The 20,862-nt window shown below is 38.2% G+C and overlaps 1 pseudogene; it reads right to left on the bottom strand.

Moving 5' to 3' along the window:
• Window positions 1-18,214: 18,214 nt before the first annotated feature.
• On the bottom strand, window positions 18,215-18,892 carry LOC131832057 (lipopolysaccharide-induced tumor necrosis factor-alpha factor homolog; annotated as a pseudogene).
• Between the last annotated feature and the right edge of the window lie 1,970 nt (window positions 18,893-20,862).

Below are 20,862 nucleotides of genomic sequence, written 5' to 3'. Positions count from 1 at the left end.
GTAGGGATAGATGGACTATACCACAACGTCATAAAGACTATATACAAAGGTCCTACGGCTAATATCCTCAACAAGGAAAAACTGAGAACTTTTCCTCTATGGTCAGGAGCAAGACCAGATGCCCACTCTCACGGTTACTACTTAAAATGGTTCTGGAAGTCTTAGCCTCAGCTATCAGACCAAAAGCAAAAACAAAAACAAAAACACAGTTGTCTAAATCAGCAAGGAAAAAGCCAAACTTCCACTGTCTGCAAATGATGTGATACTGTATGTAGAAAACCTGAAATACTCCATCAAAAAATTGCTAGAATTGATACATGAATTTAGCAAAGTTTCAGGATATAAAATCAACAGACATCTGTTCCATTTTTATACACCAATAATGAAACAGCAGAAAGAGAAATCAAGGAATCTATTCCATTTGCAATTATACCAAAAACCATAAGATACCTAGGAATAAACCTAACCAAGAGGTAAAAGATCTCTATTCTGAAAACTACAGAAGACATATGAAAGAAACTGGAAAGGATACAAAGAAATGGAAAAACATTCCAAGACCATGGATTGGAAGAAAAAACATTGTTAAAATGTCTGTACTATCCAATGCAACACACACATTTAATGAAATCCCTATCAAAATATCCACAGCATTTTTCACATAGCTAGAAAAAACAATCCTAAAATTTGTATGGAACTGTAACAGACCCCAAATAGCCAAAGCAATCCTAAAAAAGCAAAGCAGAACTGGAGGCATTACAATTCCAGAATTCAAGCTATATTGCAAAGCTATAATCATCAAGACAGTATGGCAGTGGCACAAAAACAGACAAATAGATCAAGGGAACAGAAGAGAAAAGCAGAAATGGACCCACAACTCTCTGGCCAATTGATCTGTGATAAAGGTAGAAAGAATATCCAATAGAAAAAAGATAGTCTCTTTAATAAATGGTGTTGAGAAACTGGACAGTGACATGCAGAAGACTGAGTCTGGAACACTTTCTTACACAATACACAAAAATAAATTCAAAATGGCTGAAAAACCTAAATGTGAGATAGGAAACTATTAAAGTCCTCGAGGAGAACATAGGCAGCAACCTCTTTGATCTAGTCTGCAGCAACTTCTTACTACACACATACGGAGCGAAGGGAAACAAAAGCAAAAATGAATTATCGGGACTTCATCAAAATAAAAAGCTTCTGCACAGTGAAGAAAACAATCAACAAAACTAAAAGGCAACCTACAGAATGGGAGAAGATATTTGCGAATGACATCTAATAAAAGGTTAGTACCTAAAATCTATAAAGAACTTATGCGGCACCTGGGTGGCTTAGTTCGTTAAGCACCCAACTCTTGGTTTTCAGCTCAGGTTATGATCTCAGGGTCATGTGATCGAGCCCCATGTCAGGCTCCAGCTGGGCATAGAGTTTGATTTTCTTCCTCTCCCTCCACTTCTCTGCTGCCCCCTCCATCGTGTGCTTTCTCTCTCTCTTTCTCTCTTAAAAAAAAAAAAAAAAAAAAAAAGGAAAGAAATAACATTAAACCCAATACTCAGAAAGCAAATAATCCAGTTAAGAGATGGTCAGAAGATATGAATAGACATTTTTCCAAAGAAGGCATCCAGATGGCTAACAGACACATGAAAAGATGTTCAAAATCACTCATCATCTGGGAAATACAAATCAAAACCATGATGAAACACCACCTCACATCTGTCAGAATGGCTGTAAGTAACAACACAAGAGACAACAGGTGAGGTTGTAGAGAAGGACAACCCTCTTACATTGTTGGTGGGAATGCAAACTGGTGCAGCCACTCTGGAAAACAATATGGAGACTCCCCAAAAAAGTTAAAAATAGACCTATGATCCCACATTCTAGATATTTACCCAAGGGATACAAAAATACAGATTTGAAGGGGTACAAGCACCCTGATGTTTATAGCAGCATTATCAACAATAGCTAAACTATGGAAAGAGCCCAGATGTCCACTGACTGATGAATGGATAAAGAAGAAGTAGGGTGTGTGTGTGTGTGTGTGTGTGTGTGTGTGTGTATAGGAATAGTACTTGACCATCAAAAAGAATGAAAACTTTCTATTTACAATGATGTGGATGGAGGCAGAGCATATTAAGCTATGCAAAATACATCAGTCAGAGAAAGACAAATACCACATGATTTCACTCATATGTGGAATTTAAGAAACAAAAGACATGAACACATGGGAAGGGGAAAATAGGGAGGGAAACAAACCACAAGAGACTCTGAATGATAGAGAACTAAAGGTTGATGGAGGGAGATGGGTGGGGAATGGACTAGATGGGGATAAAGAGAGCACTTATTATGATGAGCACTGGGTGTTGTGTGTAAGTGATAAATCACTGAATTCAGCTGAAACCAATATTACATTGTATGTTAGCTAACTAGACTTTAAATAAAAATTTGAAAGGGAAAAATAAAAATCCCAGGCTCTTTGGAACATAGTCAAGGCAAAAAGTAGGAAGAGATGAGGAAAGAAGATAGAATAGGGCCAAATAATGCCATTCCAGGCCATTGTAAAAAAAAAAAATATGGAGTTTTAATGTGGGCCAATGGAAGGCTTTCTGCTAAAGACTTACATGATCTAATTTTAATTTTGAGGTTCACTCTGGTGGTGGAATGATAATGCATGGAATGTAGACTGTAAAAGGTATACAAGCGAAAGCCAGGGCACTAAGCGGGAGGCTGTGGGCCAAGTGAAAGAAGATGATGCTTTGACTAGAGTTTTAGGCTATGGAGATGAGGAAAGCTGAGCTTCAGAATAAATCTCAAACATGGATTTGCAGGACAGGGATAAGTAAGTCAATGGCGAGACTTAACGTGAGGACCTGAGTAAGTGTGTGCATTGTGGTAACATTTATTAAATGTATGAAATGTAGAAAAAGAAAAGGGAGGAAATAAGAATATCAATGACCAATTAAATAACTTGTAAAGATGACCTAGAACTACTGGAGTTTGAATTTGGACTCAGCCCAGTCTGGTACCAAAGCCTACCCCCTTGGTATTCATCATACTACAGCAACTGCTGAAGGTATGAAAACTGCCCATGTGTTTCCTCCTCAAAATAAGTGAAAATTCTCTGTTGAAACTAGTTGATTTCCAGACCTTTGACAAATCCACAACTTTTTTTTTTAATCATTATGAGAATTTTTTTAATCATTATGAGAATCATTATCAGAAGGGAGATGTTGACCCTCTCAGAGAGTGACAATAGAATGCAGATTAGAGAGATTTGTACTTAATTGCTAAGAAGTTATTGACACCAATAAACAGTGGTGCTATTTATAGCTTAGATTCTGTAGCAAACCTGGGAAATAATGTGCAAAAGCATTTTCAATTATCTTACTTCCTTTGGATATACTCTTGAAATACACTTGCAATAGTTCTTGAGGCTATTATAACAAATGTATTTTCTCATCCAGAAGCAGTGGGACAGGCATCAAAAGGAACAAACTAACATAATCAAAGCAACAGCTCAAAGAAATGTGGCAACTACAACTATAGTTTCACTGTGTTACACAGGCTCATGCTTGAAGATGCGCATGCAAATATAGAGGAACTCCAAAATGCAGTTTAACAGGAAATATTTTCCCTTGCTGATCGTGAGGGTGTTACCGTTGACAGAACAGACCTAGGTCAGTTCAAAACCTCCTGAAATTTGTTCATCATTCTTGGCACGAAGGCAAAACTGATGGAACAGGAGTTACCTACTGGTATGGCAGCCTTTATCCATTATCCATGAAAGGTGCCGTCAGATGCCCTGAGGCTTTAGAGAGAAGTAAGACCATATGTTCACCACTCTGAGGGTGACTGTACAAAGCCACAGCCCTTGAGCCATACTGATGATGTTAGTTGGATAAAATGATGGCACCATAAGGTCTTTCTTTGTGAATTTTAATAAGTTAAATGCTCAGAAACATAAGGTTACGCGCCCCCTAAGACTTCAGCCTCACTAATCTATTTGTTTCCTGGCGTCTTTGGAAAGTGCTGTCAGGTGGGAGTGAATGCACTTCTTGAAGGCTAAGGTAACAGATGATTTTCATGGTCTTTACCCTGACATTTATTTGCTGGTAATAAGACAGTGTTTGGGCTAGGTGATGTTCCAGCTTCTCAGCAGATGGTAGAAATTTACAGAAGAATAAGCATGGCTCTTTCAGCAGCTGGGTTTTAAATAAAAGGCTGTGTCTGAACAGGATTTTGGATCTATGTTCAAATCCCAGTTCTTCCTCTTATTAGATGCAAGACCTGGACAAGTAAGCTAACTCCTCTGTGTTTCTGTTTTGTAATCAGAAACACGGAAATAAGAATACCTACATTTCATGGCTATTAGGAAGATTAAATGAAATAGTGTAGGTGATGCACAATGTACGGTGCTGAGAGTGTAGTGAGTACAAGGTAACCCTCCCTAGCCTACTGCCTCTGTGACTATGTGGTCTTAAACTTCTGTCTAAATCAGAAAGGAAATAAAAGCTGTATTTGTAAGCCACTGAAATGTCCACTGTGGATTTTAAACATTTTTTTCTGATCTCATCTTGTTAAACCATGCAAACAACTACAAATACTAGTTATCGGATTATGGGGACCTGGAAAAACACCTCAGCATACTGTTTGATCTGGCATGTAGCTAAATGTTGGGAACTCTGTCCTGACCATCAGTTTAAGAGGCAGTGTCGTAGCACCATAAAGGATTCTAAACAGCTGCTCCAGCTTCAGCTGCCAGTGGCCCCAAAGGAAAGGGAATGCCAGGAAGAAACCACTGGAAGTGCAGACACAAAGGAGATAGGTAGTGGTCCAGGGATGCATGGAAATAGTCTATTGAAATATACATTGAAATAATCCAATGTCTGTTCACACAAGCCTCACTTATTTTTTTTTTTTTTTTTTTTAAAGATTTTATTTATTTATTTGACAGAGAGAAATCACAAGTAGATGGAGAGGCAGGCAGAGAGAGAGAGAGGGAAGCAGGCTCCCTGCTGAGCAGAGAGCCCGATGCGGGACTCGATCCCAGGACCCTGAGATCATGACCTGAGCCGAAGGCAGCGGCTCAACCCACTGAGCCACCCAGGCGCCCCACAAGCCTCACTTATTAACTACTTGGCATGTATCAGGCACTATAAAGAATGCTCGCCACGTAGGACAGCATAGCTCAGCATAAAGACTGTAGGTACCAGACTCAGACACATCAGGATAGAGGTCCTGGCTCTGTCTTTAGGACTTTATTTGCAGGAGTTACCTCGGTGTGTGAAGGGAAAGCTAAAAATTGAATTGGCTCCAACTCCATAAACTATGGATTGCTTATGCATGGTCAGGCATATTTAGATGTTACTCATTTCCTTGTTTTCCAAGGCATTGAGAGGCTGTGCTTCCCAAAACAGTTATAGTATCTCTTGCTTTGAGACTTTCTTGCCTCTGCTGACAATAGCAGGGGAGGACTGAAACTGTAAACTCCAAGCTGGGAAGCAAAAGCCCACACCTAATCCTGTTATTCCCAGTTCCAGGTAAAAATCTGAAGGCTTATCATAGTTTATCATCATTTGACTACCATTAAACAGTTAAGTAATTCCTACTAAGACTCCCCACCCTAAATACAAGGCCTCTAATATCCAAAAATATGGGCAAACACTGAAGGTGTGAAGTAAGTGAGAAGTAACTATAAAGTACTTTTCCTTCCTTACAAGTGCCCTCCCTGAGTATGGACTGCAATGACCATTATAGCCTATTTTGGTTGTAGAGAAGCAAAAGAAAACCCAAAACCAAAAACCAAACAAACAAACAAAAAAAAAAAAAAAAAAAAAAAGCACAGAGTCGTATTATATATTCCTTGCAAAGTTTTTGTGCTTTTCCATTGTAGAAATAGAAATTTCCCACCTCAATCTACCTTAATTATGAAAATCCACACCCTTTAAGGAAGGAAATATGTCAAACTTTTTTTCAATCCCTTGGTTATATGACCAAGACTTGTTCACCCTCCTCAATGAGTAGTTTGAAAGGTCTTGGCAAAATCACACAGCCTCCTCAGCTAAGGGAAACCAGCTCCTGAAAGAGCACTCCTTATAAATTGTCTTGTCCATATGTTTCTGGAGGATGTGCCATCTGGGATTAGAGTGCTCATATTTTATGAAGCAGGAAAGAAAAAATATGTTCACAATTTAACAGTCCCATTTGGTGGGAAAGTGGAATTAAATTTACAATAAATTTATATCATCCCAATATGTGAACCCACTGTGCACCAGAAATCATAGTGGGAAAAAATCCGAGATTCAAAGAAAAGAGGTGTCCTTAGGTTGTCTTCCATGAACAGGCAAGTGTGGTGGCAAATGCAACTCATGTTTGTCCTTTTTGTCATAGCTGAAAGAAGCAATGAACAGAATAAATGGTTATTTGAAAGTAAATAATGCTAACTTCACCCAGTTTCAAAAATGTAACATGCACTTAGTAAGATCAAAATTGATGCCAAATGATCTATTGTAAAAATGACTATAACCCATTTCTTGACCTCAGTGTGCTTATCAGGACTCTCTCCCCTAGTTTTCTTTGGATTCTTTTTAGATTCTTATTGTAGCACTTGCCACACTGTGCACACTGGTCATATCACTCCCTTCAGTGTGTCCAAATGACAGATTTCAGCCCTTCCTTGGATCGTTGGATTAAACTCAGTAGGTTGTGACAAGCACAATCTTCTGGTTGTTATTAACAACAGAACAGATTAAAATGGGATAGGAAATTAGAGTGCCATAAACATAAACATATTACAGGAATGTATGTACTGACAAAAACACATATGCATATGCTGGATTTCATGTAAATTGTATTTCGTAGAATGGGTCACAGCTTAGAAAGCTTAAAAGGCATCCATCTATTTAACTAAAAGTCCTCAAAAGAAGGGTATAAAATGTATTTCAAAAAATGGAAGGAATTTGGGTCAAAGAAATAATAATAATAATAATAATAATAATAGACTGACTTTAGAATCCATACTCTCTATTAAAGAAAGACAGATTGACTTTAGCTCCTCTGGGAGGACAGGTCTGCTTACATTTCCCCACCACCAACTCTGTCTGCATGTATCTCCATCACAGAACCCATCCAATTGGTCTATTTACTTATGTGTCTTCTCTTTAGACCAAGGGAACCTGGAGGGCAAGGAATTTAAATCCACTTTTGAAATCCCAGGATTTAGCTCAGAGAAAGGCACCTGGTAGGTGCTCCCTAAATATATATTGACATACACAGACCTATGGAGGGCACTGTAGGAAGAAGGATTTTGCCCTTCTGTCATGCCCAAAATAACTCAAACAATCTGTAAGATGATAGACCATTGGAATAGACCAGAATGATTACGCAAACAATGAAACTATTGCAGATTAGTAGATATAAGCATGGAATTCTTTACAAGAACACTACATGCTTTTTGAGAGTTAATGTATACTTATTATAGTTTTCCAAAGCATAATTTCGAAGTGATAGTCTATACCATGTTCAAGATAAGCTGCATTTATTGCCAAACATGGAGTCCTTCATTAGGGGAGAAACTAAAAAATGGTGCCAGGAAAATTGGACAGCCACATGCAAAAGAATGAAACTGTGCCGTTCTCTTACACCATACCCAAAGATAAACTCAAAATGGGTGAAAGACCTAAACATAAGACAGGAACCCATCAAAATCCTAGAGGAAAAGACAGGCAGCAACCTCTTTTGACCTCAACTGCAGCAACTTATTGCATGACACATCTCTAAAGGCAAGGGAAACGAAAACAAAAAATGAATTATTGGGACTTCATCAAGATAAAAAGCATCTACACAGCAAAGGAAACAGTCAGAAAAACTAAAAGGCAACCTACAGAATGGGAGAAGATATTTGCAAATGACATATCAGATAAAGGGCTGGTATCAAAGACATATAAAGAACTTATCAAACTCAACTCCCAACAAAACAAATAATCCAGTCAAGAAATGAGCAGAAGACATGAACAGACACTTCTTCAAAGAAGACATACAAATGGCCAACAGACATATGAAAAAATGTTCCACATCATTTGTCATCAGGGAAATATAATGTTTATAGCAGCAATGGCCACAATAGCCAAACTATGGAAGGAGCCTAGATGTCTTTTAACAGATGAATAGATAAAGAAGATGTGGTTCGTATATACAATGGAGTATTACTCAGCCATCAGAAAGGATGAATACCTACCATTTACATCAACATGGATGAAACTGGAGGGTATTATCCTAAGTGAAATAAGTCAGTCAGAGAAATAGAATTATCATATTGTTTCACTTTCATATATAAGTAATATAAGAAACAGTGCAGAGGATCATAGGGAAGGGAGGGAAAACTGAATGGGAAGAAATCAAAGAGGGAAACAAACCATGAGAGACTCTTGACTCCAGGAAACAAAATGAGGGCTGCAAAAAGGGAAGTGGGGTGGGGTAACTGGGTGATGGGCATTAAGGAGGGCACCTGAGGTGATGAGCAGTGGGTGTTGTACACAACTAATGAATCATTGAACACTATATCAAAAACTAATGATGTACTAACAGTTGGCTAATGAAATTTAAATTAAAAAAGAGAAAGAAACTCAAAATTAAACCTAAAAAAAATGTATTAAAGGAATAGAAAAGTGAAGGGCTGAAGTGAAAAGTAAGTGGGGAGAAGTAACTTACCTAAAAGTATTTCAGAGAGAGGACTGGTGCGGTGTCATAGTGATAGAATGGCCATGAAGTTTCATGTGTTTAGGTCATTATAATAGATTACTAACAGGCTATCTCCAAAAAGGAGTCATCTCTGGAGTGTGACAGTGATGATTAGATTTATTGTGGCCAAAGTACTACTGACTTTCTATGATCCCAGGATTCTGTAAAATTAACAACTGACTTGGGGAAATAAAACTGAAATTCTGGAGATTGTGAACTCTGAATCTGGCTGAAGTCACCCACACATCTTGGGCCAGGAGGTACAAGAAATCAGCTTCCAGAGCTAAGCTTTATCAGTCTAGAAAAACTTGCTCTTTGTTTCCTACTATTGATAATTAAATGCTTCTCTAAATTGTATTAAGATGTGAAAGTGTCAAGTCGTTGCTCTGTACCAAGATGCACTGGAATTTTATTGTCATAGGCTGAGGGTGAGGACATGTAGACAACCTGGTCAGCATAATAGAAACATCTATTTATGTATTTATTATCTGCCATCTGTCAGGAAACATGTATTACTTTGTATATGTTATTTTGTCCAAATAAATACACATCTTACAAATAGTTTACAGACTGATGAAGAAACGTGCCTAAGGTCACAAACATGGAAATCAGCGAAGTCATAAATGGAAGTCAGATCTCTTCAAATCCAAAGTATACCTATGCTTCTTTCAGTATCCCACACTGCTCCTCAAAAACACCTATCAACCAGCTACTGTATGCCAGAAACATTCCTCAGTTACTTTATTAATCTAACCCACATTCATCAGTTTATTATTAGTAACTTCTTTTTAAAAATGGAAAAAGTAGGAGAAAAAAGGAGAGAGAGAGAGAGGGAGAGAAGTAATGTTTCTTCTATGATTACATCGCTGTTAAGAAGTAGAAGAGATTTAGGTACATATCTGTCTGACTCCAAGAACTGACTCCAAGAACTCCAAGTGTTAAACTGCTCTTAACACTCCACTGAACTAACCCTCTAGTATGGGAAGTACAATTTACCTACAGCCTAGTCTTTTCAACTCTGAGTCTAGATGATGTGGGCAAGTCATTTGCCCTTTGAGTTTCTCTCTCTCCTCCTATTCTTTATCTGTCTAATTAGGCTGCTATTAAAAGCATGTTAAAGAAAACACAAAAGACTGACTTTGAAAAGCACTGTATGAGACTACGTATACAGTTGTTCTGCTTTACACCAACATTCGGTGGTTCAAGAGAGCATTATTACATCATTATTTAAGGTTTAATCTTGTTTAGTGTTAGCATTTGATGTGAAATTCTGATGAAATTTATTAAATTATTCTGTTCTTGTTAATCTCTATTATAAAATCCCTTTTTCAATTTTTGCTAATTCTTACTGTTTGGGTAAAAACGTGGTCTTAAAAATAAAAATAAAATTAAAAAAAAACCTGAATCACATAATTCTTCTTCAAGAAAAAAAATTTTCTTAGCACTAAAAATAATTGATAAATTGAAGTCCAGCCTGGACTGTTTCAATAAATAAGACATATTTACTTGGTGCCACTAATACTTTTCTGGAAATAAGCAGATTTTATGGTCTCATTTTTAAAACATATCATAAAATCCTATGTAAGAATTGCTTTATTGTTGTACCATATAAAAGGCTGAAGTTTTCTGTCTGGGAAAAACACTCCTGTGTTTCTCCTTAACTTACATACAGAAAATACTCCTGACACCAGATATGTGCATTTTTTTCCCCACACCAAACAATTCTTTGGGACACCAGCTGGGTATTTCAACAGTTCAAGACAGGTTAAGGGGTCAGTCCAAAGGACTGCCCCCCTCCCAATTCAGATGAGTTGCTAGTGGTAGGTCCCTGCATTGCCCACAACTTCTATTTGACTTGACCACAATTCAGAGTTTCCTACAATTCCCTTCTTGGATTCAAACACTTGTTTGAATAGCACAGAGAACTCAGTATTAACTAACTTATTTGATAAAGCTGTAGATTAAGAGCCAGATGAGGAGACCTCCCTTATATAAGGGAGTTCTAGGAGTTGTCCTAAGCTCATAAACTTCTGTCCCTGTGGCATTAGAGTGTGTCATCTGCCACTCTTCTGGCACATGGATATGTCCACCAACCAGGAAGCTCTTTGATCCCTTTACTTTTGGGATTTTAATGGAGGTTTCATCATGTGGGCATGACTGACCATTAACTCAATCTCTAGCCCTTCACACCTTCCCAGAGGATGGGAGATGAGGCTGAAAGTCACAAGCTTCTAATCAGGGCTTAATCTTTCTAGTGACCCACCTCAATCCTAAAGCTATCCAGGAGCCCATGAAGAGTCACTTCATTAGAACAAAAGACAGCCCTGTCACCCAGGATATTCTGAGGAATTTAGGAGCTCAGGAACCAGGAACCAGGCAGGGTCAAGACCAAAATATTAAAAAAAATGATAGTCTTAGTGCTCTCATCACTTAGGAAATTACAAGGGTTTTAGAAAGCTTTGGCCAGGAACTGGGGTCAGAGATAGATATATACATAGACATACATATATGTATGTATTGTATATGTGTGTATATGTGTGTGTGTGTACATATATATATACATACATATGTATATATATATATATATATATTTATTATTTGACAATATCTGTCTTTCTTTTTGTGCAAAAGTAAGCTTCAGAATAACTCAGGCCAATAATTGCCAAGTATATATTAGTAGCCTCCACATTAGTGAGGTTTAGGTATCTCTGTCTTATAAAGGAAATGACTAAGACTGTGTTACAAAGAAGGGAAGTCATTGAATTATTACTTCCTTTTTACCTAATGCATGCAATACATTTCTTTCAAGATTTTTATGATTACATGACACAGATACAAGTATGCTGTTAAAAAAGAAACTCTCTTTGTTTTCTCAAATCCTTAGACTAGGCCCAAAGAAAGCCACTGAGTGGGCATTAACCAGGGAATTCACTTTTCTGACCAGCGTGTTGAAAGCTGGGTCAATGGATCTTCACTAAGGGAGCCGCCATGCAAAGGCCACTCACAGTTCTGCAAAACTTTCTCCTGTAAGAGAGAAGACCCTCTCAGAATACCACATGGTACCTTGTGAGACAGAATTAAACAGGGCTAGCAATGTTTTCCTAATTCTCAATATGAATAATTTTCAAGAAATGTTTCTCAAGAGGCCAAAGCTATACATATACCTCTCTTGATCTCAGGAACTAATTTTGGAAATACATATATATTACATATATATGTAATACTTTTTAATAACTATATATAACATAACTATATAATGATAATATAAATATATAAATATATGTAAATATCATATAAATAATATAAATTATAACTATATATTATATTAACTATATACAACTATATAAATATATAAATCACAAAATTATGAACAAACTGAGAGCCTTGCCTTTCCCAGCCACCAAAACATGAACAACGAACCATCATCATGCCTACTCTCCCATCACTGGGTAAGCTTTTCTACTTCAGCAGAGATATATGAGAAACCAAGTTTCCAAATAGTTCAAAGAGCCATTTCCCTAATAAAAATCAAGTATTCTAACTAGTTTTTTTCTATCCATGTGAATAATTAACAATAGGCCTGTTCTAAAATAAATAAAATCCACGTCTGTTTTCGGAAAATTACTTTTCACAGGAAGCTTTCACAATCCTCTCACTTGATCTTCCCAGCAACCCTGAAGGAAAATGAGACATGAATTAAAATCTTCATTTTACAGCTAAGGTGACTGAAGCACAGCAGGATGAGGTGAGCAACCAGCCAAGGTCATGGTGTTAGGAGGTGGTAGGACAGGAACAAGGAAACAACTGCCTTAAAGTTCTAGATTCAGTGTTAGCCCACTACTGTTTAAGGCAAGTACGCAAACAACAACAGCAACAACAACAACAACAAACGTTCTCACTTCTAGAATTGAGTGCTGTTGACACAAAGAGAAAAAGAAACAGGAAACAGAGAAATGCCCATGGGAGGAAGCACTATTTTCCTCCTCCAGAGCAATGAAAGGCCTTACTTCAACTTTCCTGTGTCTCTGCTTAGATAAGCAAGGTCATCCCGCAGCTGGCCTTCTACAGCAAAGACAACATTCCTACAGGATTCAATAACAGTAGCAGGGACTTGTGATTCTTGACATCTATGGTTATGACACCTTGTAAGTCACATGACCTCCCCACACACCCTGCATTGGAGAATACAAATGAGAGAGTTAAGGAGAACTAGACTGACATCATATTCAGGATTGCATGAACCTCATTAGTGATGAGACCCAGTAACACTCTTCTTAAATTTGGAGGCCAAGGTTCAGCCCTTATGAAAAATATACTGGAAGCCATTAACCTTCTCTTTAGAAAAATGTACATGCATTTTAACATACACTACTGCCCACAGTTCTGGAAGGTTTCTAGACTTCCTTATGTCAACTTAGGAATCTCCATGGAATCTTGAAACTTGAAATTAAGAACAACTCACCTATACTCTGATAATCAGTGAATTTAAGTTAAGACTTTAACATTAGAAGCCAGATATTTAGGCAGACATATGTCAAAAACAATCAGTCAATTAATTTGACTTAATTAAAAATCAGTTAATTCAGTAAGGGGTAAAAAAAAATCTACAGGTCATTAGGCCAAAACAAAACAAAACAAAAAACAATGAAGTGTTTATTTAAATTTGTGTCTATAGCCATAATTTATTTATTTTTTTAAACTTTATTTATTTATTTGAGAAAGAGAGCAAGCTCAAGCAGGGGGAGGAGCAGAAGAAGATGAAGAAGCAGATTCTCCAAAAAGCAGGGAGTCTGATGTGGGACTCGATCCCAGGACCCTGAGATCATGACCTGAATTGAAAGCAGATGCCTAACCGACTGAGCCACCCAGGCACCCCTCTAGCAGTAGTTTAAACCCCATTTTCCTCCTGGTTTAACCCATTTCTTTCCTGTTCCACCAGTACACTATGCACCTTAGACCATCTGAGATTGATCCAAGGCAGAGAAGAGGATAGGAAGATAAGAGATGCCCTGATGGCAAATGGTTTCACAAGTGTGATACCCAGGTTAAAAGTCCATCAGAGTCCTCTCTTTGTTTTCACAATTTAAACCACTTCTGTATTTAAACTCTCTGCATCTGGACCAGTAGCTACTTTTCCAATGTGTACCAATAACTGTAAAGCAAGCACCTCTTGGTTCCAAGATCCCCCAAAGGTGAGCCCATTTAGGACCCTTCCTACACTGATTACTTCAACATGGCTCCAGGGTATAACAGAATATGTCTTCAAAATTTGCATTTCTCTAATTAGCAAATTTGCACGTTAGCTGCCTCCACAGCAACCAGCTGCCACTTGTTTCCTGTACGTACGACACCTCATGACACCACACAGCCTTCTCTCTGAATCGTCAATTAGAGGGCAAGATTACATCTTTGTTAGTCTGGGTGAAAAATAGATACCTTTACTCATTTTCCTTTCCCTTAAATAAACTTGGAATTGCCCAACTTCCAAAATGGGAAAAGAAAATATCAGAACTTCCATTACCCAACATTTTCAGCCTAAGATGGGAGGAAGGAGGTAGTGCTTAAGACACGTTGCTTAAAATACTTTGGATTTAAGGGAGAAATGCTATAATCAGGAATGGCTTAAAAATGGACCATCAGTAGAGACTATCTAGGTATTGCTGAAAACTTTGATAAATACGAAGCATATGTTTTACCTAAAGCCAATATCACTTTGGCTCACTCTGATTTTTCCCCCAAATGCAAGGAAATGTGATTATTCTACAAATGAGGTAAAAACTATTGAGATAATGTCTATGTACATCATGACAAAGTGGTGAGCGATGACGTATTCCTCATTCTTGACTCTCTTCGTCTCCAGAAAGACATTTCAAATAAAGATCTAAGGTTCTTCTAAGTAGTATGTGCTCTGCTGGACTGCATTTTACTCAGCTTAGCACATGCCTTTGGATACAAATGAGCAAGCATTGGGGAAAAAGTTCAACGGCTGTGAAATTCAATCCGAATAAGGAAACTATCATATGAAAGCATCATCTCCTTTTCCCCCACTAGGAACAATCAGTGACTTCATGAATGTTAACAGTGGCAGAGACCTAGGACATTATTTCGTACATTATCTACTATAGTTCTCATATATGGAAATAAGAGTTAGAGAGAAGTGAAGTAACTTGATAAAAACTAAACACTATATAAGTAGCAGACCTAATTTAAGCATTACCCATCCTTCATTCAGCAAGAGTGGAATTTTTAACACATATGTGGAATGCTTAACATATACTAAGTACTATTCTAGATGTGGGAGATGTAGAGGACTTCTCCTCAAACAGTTTAGTTTCAAGGAAGAGATAAGCTTGTAAACAAAATCAGCAAAAGCGCATGAGATTGATACTATTAGTTTCCATTTAATAAGTCAGAAAATTGCAGTTTTTGAGTGGTCACACAGCTCGTGAGTAGGACATTCAGATCTGTCTGATTTCAGAATTCACGTTCTATGCTTGTTCTTTGAAGTGCAAGAATTTCTCAACAAACATGACTGAATATGTATATGTGTGAGGTGGGTGGTGGTAGGAGGAAATTGCAGTATATGTATTTTAAATGTTTCATAATCCCCCTGTAGTGAGCCCTCCAACAACCTCTAGTAGAAAATAAACAGCGGAGGCAAGCATTTGCCCACAAATGCCGACCTCTGACCAGAAACATTTTACAGGGGTACAAATAAAACTGTATTCATCAATGCTCATTACCTTGAGCAGGATTGTGTGTGTGTGTGTGTGACAGATTTCTATTGATCCTTCTAGGCTATAAACAGTCAGAGAACCCATCTGTCAAGAGCTTTCTAAAAGCCTGCTCTATTTCATCTCACCTAGCTTTTCACCCTAGGAAATGTAAACTTGACAGGAAGAAAACAAGCAGCCGTTAGCAGCAGAGCCTGTCCTGTTAATGATGTTGGCTCTGTTGCATTCTGGAATGGTCAGAGCCATGCTGTAGTTTCAACTGACATTGTAGAATGTATTCTTGGTGAGTCAAGCAATGTCATCTCAGTGATAAGGTGGGGAGAAGGTGACCGTCTAAGCAGAAGATGGGATCCGTGATGGGATGGATGTTTACTAAGCACAGTGTTTGTTCCTTTAGAAGAGACTAATTTACATATTATTAAAAGATTTTATTTATTCATTTGAGACAGAGAGCTACAGGGAATGAGAGAGAGACCATGAGCAGGGGGAGAGTAAGAGGCAGAAGCAGGCTCCCCGCTGAACAGGGACCCCAATGTGGGGCTAGATCCCAGGAACCAGAAACCATGACCTGAACCAAAGGCAGATGCTTAACCATCTGAGCCACCCAGGTGCCCCTAGTCTAATATATATTTTATAATCAGAAGAGCATGAAACTATTCATAATTAAGGAGGATAATCCAAATTCAGCCAAAAGCACAGAGAGAAAATTGTCAAACTAACGTGTTAACTGTCTATGATATTTTCTTCAGTAGGAGAAGTGAGTTTTAGGATTCTTTTTTATATAGAAGCTCCACTAGTATACAGTTTCACTTAATAGCAACAACTGAAACAATAATAAATATAATTTTTAAAATTTACTAGTATTAGTTATAAATTATCCATTACAAACTTCACAATGTGTGGTTTTCCTTAATCCCATTTCATAGGATGAAAAGGGCACCCAAAAAACTTGAATTATTTGCTCAGTGACTCAGAACTAATTAGTGACAGACTGCTGGAACCCACCTCAGGTCAATCTGACTCCAAAACCGTGTTTTTCTATGATGCATTAACTTCCCAAGTTTTCCACAACAAAGTATCACAATTTGGGTGACTTAAAATATCATGAATATATTCTCTCACAATTAAAGAGGCTACAAGTCAAGAAGTTGTCAAAGTCATGCTCACTCTGAAGACTGTAGGGGAGGATCCTTTGCCTCTTTCTCACTTCTGGTAGTTGCCAGCAATCTTTATCGTCCTTGTCTTGCAGCCGCTTCACTCCAATTTCTTCCTCCATCTTCTCATGGTTATTTCCCCTGTCTCTGTGTTTGTGTCTCTTCACATAGCTTTTGTGCAAGAACACCAACCCTTGGCTTTAGAATCTTCTCTAAGGCAGAAAGTCTTCATCTTATTCAACCAGTTATATTTGCAAAGGTCTTATTTCCAAACATGATCACATTCAAAGGTGCTGGTGGACATGAATTTTGAAGAAGAATGTATTCAACCCAGTACACAGGGCAATTAGGCAAAATAAATAAAAGTTTAACTAAAAGGTACCCACATTTAAAAGGAAAAAACTATATTTGCAAATGACGTGATTACATGTTTAGAAACTCCTAAGAAACTCACAGACTCTTTGGAGTAATTTTTAAAAATTCAGAAATGCTTCAGGATACAAGTTCAATATACAAATATCAATTAGCTGTCTTAACATAGACTAGAAAAAGCTTCCTTTTAAAAAGCATCCCCAAAATAGCTTAAGAATGTATTTAACAAAAGAAGTACAAAGATGTATACTGAAACTTTGAAACACTATTAAAAGTAATTTTAAAAGATATATATAGGGGCGCCTGGGTGGCTCAGAGGATTAAAGCCTCTGCTTAAGGCCTTGGGTCATGATCTCAAGGTCCTAGGATTGAGCCCCACATCAAGCCCCACATCAGGCTTTCTGCTCAGTAGGGAGCCTGCTTCCCCCTCTCTCTCTGCCTGCTTCTCTGCCTACTTGTGATCTCTGTCAAACAAATAAACAAAATCCTTTTTAAAAAAAGATATATATATATATATATAAAATGAAAAACATGTATTTTGATTAGTTGGAGGACTTAATCCCCATATTGTTAAAATGGCAATAATCCCCATATTTATCTAAAGGTTTAAGAGAATTCGCATCAAAATCCCAGCTGTCTTTATTTATTTATTATTATTGTTTTCAAAAATTAGCAAGCTGAATCTTCTTTTTTGCGGGGGGGGGGGGGGTCCCGAACCAACTGAACTAAAGTCAGAAGTGGGAACAGATGAACCTGATGAACATGATGGCAGACACTTAAGGCTGGGTCAGCTGTATTCAGGCCAGAAGAGTCTCAAAAATAAGGCAATCGTGGGGCGCCTGGGTGGCTCAGTGGGTTAAAGCCTCTGCCTTTGGCTCGGGTTATGATCCCAGGGTCCTGGAATCGAGCCCTACATCGGGCTCTCTGCTCAGCAGGGAGCCTGCTTCCCCCTCTTTCTCTTCCTGCCTCTCTGCCTACTTGTGATCTCTGTCTGTCAAATAAATAAATAAAATCTTAAAAAAACAAAATAAGGCAATCGTGCCTTCTCAGTTTGAGACTTCTCCCAGAGAGAGCTACAGAAGCAAGAAAAGAAGCTTGATAATGTTAAATTACCAGACACGGCAATAGTCACTGTTAGATGGGATAACTTGGGGTCACAGGAGGCAGGAAACCCTTGAGCCAGCACTCAAGATGAATGTCTTTGCATGGCCTGTGCACCACTCAAAGCAGCAATCTCAGGGGTTCTGGAGGTGTGTTACCTTTGCAATATGTTTTCCTCAAGATAAGACACAAAGTTGAAGCCCCTGGAGAGATGAGATCACCAAGGTGGAACTCCCACCGGGAGCGGCACTGGATGAGAGCCAGAGAACACTTTCTGCAGATGCTGCTCCTTCCAGGTCCAGCTGAGTCCTGCAAACACTTGTAGGTGTCTAGGAGAGTTTTGCAGTTGGAACAGCAGAGGCCCACGTACTGCAGGGTGTCTACACAGAAAGGGATGAAGCAGCCACCCACGAATGTACCCCAGCAGACAAAGGTTCCCACAGGAGAGCCAGCTGAGGGCGCTGGTATGACAGGAAAGCTGTGTCACAAGCGTCTTGTTGCAGGAAGGACAACACATCTGGACTGGGCGGTGGAGTTGAAGACGGATACAGGCTGCTGCATGCAGACCATCTGCCCAGCAGTTGTACTGGCATTTGGGATGGGCACTGGCTGGGTGTAGTACCAGGAGGATTTGGGCCCTTCCCACCTCTACCAGTCACCAGCCCCTGATTGGCCATGGTAGGAGTGCAGGAGGCACGGGGAAGGAACTGTTGAGCACCACCATCTCTTCATGGAATGGGGCATGGCTGGCACCAAGGAAGACCTAGCAGCCTCCTGGTAAGATCTTGGAGCTGACATTCTACTGCCCTTGCCACCAATCAAGCCAATAAGCTGATTCTTAAATTTATATCAAAATGCAAGGGACCTTGAGGGTATGATGCAAAGTGAAATATGTTACTGAGGTGTAGAAAGACAAATATCACATGAATTCACTCGTAAGTGGAATCTAAAAACAATAATAACAACTACAGATGAATAAACGAAAAGCAGAATCAGACCTATAAGTACAGAGAGCCAACTGCTGGTTGCTAGAGGGGTGGGGTGGGGTAGGGGGATCAGACAGAATGGGTGAAGAGGAGAGGGAAATACAGGTCCACTTACAGAATGAATGGGTCAGGGAATAAAGGACACAGCATAAGAAATACAGTCAATGATACTGTAATATGCATTGTTATTACAATGTATATTGTAATATAGACAGATGGTAGTTATACATGTGTTTAACATAGAACAGTGTATAAACGTGTTAAATCACTATGTTGGACACCTGAAACTAATGTAAAATTACATGTCAACTATACCTAAATTAAAAAAAAAAAAAAAGAAAGAAAGAAATTCAAAGGACCCAGATAGTCGAAGAAATCTTGAGAGAAAAAAAAAAAAAAAAAAGGAAATTGTAGTTTTTAATTGCCTGATTTCCAAACATGCTAAAAAGCTACAGCAATCAATTCAGTGTGGTACTGGTAAAAGGATAGACATAAGTTTCTTCTATCCCATTATTATCCATTAACCCTGTTACCACTGTTATCTCAGTGATATGTTCTATCTCACTGATATATCAAGATAGAAATATCAGTGAGATTACAAATGCAAGTCCAGAAATAACCCTTTATATTTATGGTAAATTGATTTTTGACAAAAGTACCAAGACAATTCAATGAGGAGAGAGTGGTCTTTTTAACAAATGGCCCTGGAACGATGGGATATCCCTATGGAAAAAAATAATAATTGGACTCTCACCTACACCATAGACAAAATTTAACTTGAAATGGATCCAACATGACAAATGTATAAGCTAAAATTATAAAATTCTACAAAAAAAATGTAGGTATAAATCTTTGTGATCTTGAGTTAGACAATGTTTTCTTACAGGTGATACCAAAAGGGCAAGTAATAAAAGAAAAAGGGGCCTCTGAGCGGCTCAGTCAGTAAAGCACCCGACTCCTGACTTTGGCTCGGTCATGATCTCAGGGTGTGAGATCAAGCGCCATGCTGGGCTCCACACTCAGCATGGAGTCTGCTTGTCTCTCTCCTTCTGCTCCTCCCCCTATTCACACACTCTCTCTCAAATAAAAAATAAATAAAATCTATGAAGAAAATATAAATTTGGCTCCAAAATGTACAACTTTTGAGTTGAAACAATGTCTTCAAGAAAGTAAATATACAACTCACAAAATGGGAGAAAATATTTTTAAATTGCATATCTGATGAGGAATTTAGTAAAAAAAAAAAATGTAAAGAACGTTTACAACACAATAATATGCACAAAAATGACTCTCTTTTAAAAATGAGCAAAGGGTATGAATACAAAGTTCACTAAACATATGTACAAACAGGAAACTCATGAAAACACCTCCAACATTATTAGTCATCAGGAACAGGTAAATCAAACACACGATGATATACCACTTCATAACCACTAGGATGATTATAATAAAAAGAGACAACAGAAAGTATTGGTGAGGATGTGGAGACAATGGAACCCTCTCATACATTGGTGTTGGGAATATAATATTGTGCAACTACTTTGGAAACCAATTTGGCAGTTCTGCAAAATGTTGAACCAGCCATATGAACTAGCAAATCCAGTTCTAAGTATATATCCAAGAGAAGGCAAAGCATGTGTCCACATAAAAATGTGTACATGAATATTTATGGCAGTATGTTTAAAATAGCAAAAATCATGGAAAAGGCCCAACTGTTCATCAGCTGATAAATGGATACAGAATATGTGGTATATCCACCCACACAAAGCCATACTATTCTAC

The sequence above is a fragment of the Mustela lutreola genome, chromosome 1, assembly GCF_030435805.1.
Source record: "Mustela lutreola isolate mMusLut2 chromosome 1, mMusLut2.pri, whole genome shotgun sequence".
In the NCBI taxonomy this organism is placed as follows: domain Eukaryota; kingdom Metazoa; phylum Chordata; class Mammalia; order Carnivora; family Mustelidae; genus Mustela; species Mustela lutreola.
This window is presented reverse-complemented; position numbering and strand designations above follow the sequence as displayed.